Source organism: Argentina anserina, unplaced genomic scaffold (assembly GCF_933775445.1).
Source record: "Argentina anserina unplaced genomic scaffold, drPotAnse1.1, whole genome shotgun sequence".
Taxonomy (NCBI): domain Eukaryota; kingdom Viridiplantae; phylum Streptophyta; class Magnoliopsida; order Rosales; family Rosaceae; genus Argentina; species Argentina anserina.
In genome coordinates, this window is record NW_026089409.1 from 503,631 (window position 1) to 506,673 (window position 3,043).

Sequence of the window (3,043 nt, forward strand, 5' to 3'; positions counted from 1 at the left end):
ATACACAATTGGAATAGTAAAGATACGCAAACGATGTAAAGATACACAATTGGAATAGTAAACATACGCAAACGATGTAAAGATACTCAGTTTGAAAGAAACACACTCCCACACTTGCAAAACTCTCAAATTCAATAGAAACTCGCATCAGCAAGCCTTACAGAAAGATACTTAAACGAGAAATGAAAAGATACACATGTGGAATAGTAAAGATACGCAAACGATGTAAAGATACACAATTGGAATAGTAAAGATACGCAAACGATGTAAAGATACTCAGTTTGAAAGAAACACACTCCCACACTTGCAAAACTCTCAAATACAATAGAAACTCGCATCGGAAGCCTTACAGAAAGATACTCAAACGAGAAATGAAAAGATACGCAATTGGAATAGTAAAGATACGCAAACGATGTAAAGATACACAATTGGAATAGTAAAGATACGCAAACGATGTAAAGATACTCAGTTTGAAAGAAACACACTCCCACACTTGCAAAACTCTCAAATTCAATAGAAACTCGCATCAGAAAGCCTTACAGAAAGATACTCAAACGAGAAATGAAAAGATACACAATTGGAATAGTAAAGATACGCAAACGATGTAAAGATACACAATTGGAATAGTAAAGATACGCAAACGATGTAAAGATACACAATTGGAATAGTAAAGATACGCAAACGATGTAAAAATACTCAGTTTGAAAGAAACACACTCCCACACTTGCAAAACTCTCAAATTCAATAGAAACTCGCATCAGAAAGCCTTACAGAAAGATACTCAAATGAGAAATGAAAAGATACACAATTCGAATAGTAAAGATACGCAAACGATGTAAAGATACACAATTGGAATAGTAAACATACGCAAACGATGTAAAGATACTCAGTTTGAAAGAAACACACTCCCACACTTGCAAAACTCTCAAATTCAATAGAAACTCGCATGAGAAAGCCTTACAGAAAGATACTCAAACGAGAAATGAAAAGATACACAATTGGAATAGTAAAGATACGCAAACGATGTAAAGATACTCAGTTTGAAAGAAACACACTCCCACACTTGCAAAACTCTCAAATACAATAGAAACTCGCATCGGAAGCCTTACAGAAAGATACTCAAACGAGAAATGAAAAGATACACAATTGGAATAGTAAAGATACGCAAACGATGTAAAGATACACAATTGGAATAGTAAAGATACGCAAACGATGTAAAGATACTCAGTTTGAAAGAAACACACTCCCACACTTGCAAAACTCTCAAATACAATAGAAACTCGCATCGGAAGCCTTACAGAAAGATAATCAAACGAGAAATGAAAAGATACACAATTGGAATAGTAAAGATACGCAAACGATGTAAAGATACACAATTGGAATAGTAAAGATACGCAAACGATGTAAAGATACTCAGTTTGAAAGAAACAAACTCCCACACTTGCAAAACTCTCAAATTCAATAGAAACTCGCATCAGAAAGCCTTACAGAAAGATACTCAAACGAGAAATGAAAAGATACACAATTCGAATAGTAAAGATACGCAAACGATGTAAAGATACACAATTGGAATAGTAAAGATACGCAAACGATGTAAAGATACACAATTGGAATAGTAAACATACGCAAACGATGTAAAGATACTCAGTTTGAAAGAAACACACTCCCACACTTGCAAAACTCTCAAATTCAATAGAAACTCGCATCAGAAAGCCTTACAGAAAGATACTCAAATGAGAAATGAAAAGATACACAATTCGAATAGTAAAGATACGCAAACGATGTAAAGATACACAATTGGAATAGTAAACATACGCAAACGATGTAAAGATACTCAGTTTGAAAGAAACACACTCCCACACTTGCAAAACTCTCAAATACAATAGAAACTCGCATCGGAAGCCTTACAGAAAGATACTCAAATGAGAAATGAAAAGATACACAATTGGAATAGTAAAGATACCCAAACGATGTAAAGATACACAATTGGAATAGTAAAGATACGCAAACGATGTAAAGATACTCAGTTTGAAAGAAACACACTCCCACACTTGCAAAACTCTCAAATACAATAGAAACTCGCATCGGAAGCCTTACAGAAAGATACTCAAACGAGAAATGAAAAGATACGCAATTGGAATAGTAAAGATACGCAAACGATGTAAAGATACACAATTGGAATAGTAAAGATACGCAAACGATGTAAAGATACTCAGTTTGAAAGAAACACACTCCCACACTTGCAAAACTCTCAAATTCAATAGAAACTCGCATCAGAAAGCCTTACAGAAAGATACTCAAACGAGAAATGAAAAGATACACAATTGGAATAGTAAAGATACGCAAACGATGTAAAGATACACAATTGGAATAGTAAAGATACGCAAACGATGTAAAGATACACAATTGGAATAGTAAAGATACGCAAACGATGTAAAAATACTCAGTTTGAAAGAAACACACTCCCACACTTGCAAAACTCTCAAATTCAATAGAAACTCGCATCAGAAAGCCTTACAGAAAGATACTCAAATGAGAAATGAAAAGATACACAATTCGAATAGTAAAGATACGCAAACGATGTAAAGATACACAATTGGAATAGTAAACATACGCAAACGATGTAAAGATACTCAGTTTGAAAGAAACACACTCCCACACTTGCAAAACTCTCAAATTCAATAGAAACTCGCATGAGAAAGCCTTACAGAAAGATACTCAAACGAGAAATGAAAAGATACACAATTGGAATAGTAAAGATACGCAAACGATGTAAAGATACTCAGTTTGAAAGAAACACACTCCCACACTTGCAAAACTCTCAAATACAATAGAAACTCGCATCGGAAGCCTTACAGAAAGATACTCAAACGAGAAATGAAAAGATACACAATTGGAATAGTAAAGATACGCAAACGATGTAAAGATACACAATTGGAATAGTAAAGATACGCAAACGATGTAAAGATACTCAGTTTGAAAGAAACACACTCCCACACTTGCAAAACTCTCAAATACAATAGAAACTCGCATCGGAAGCCTT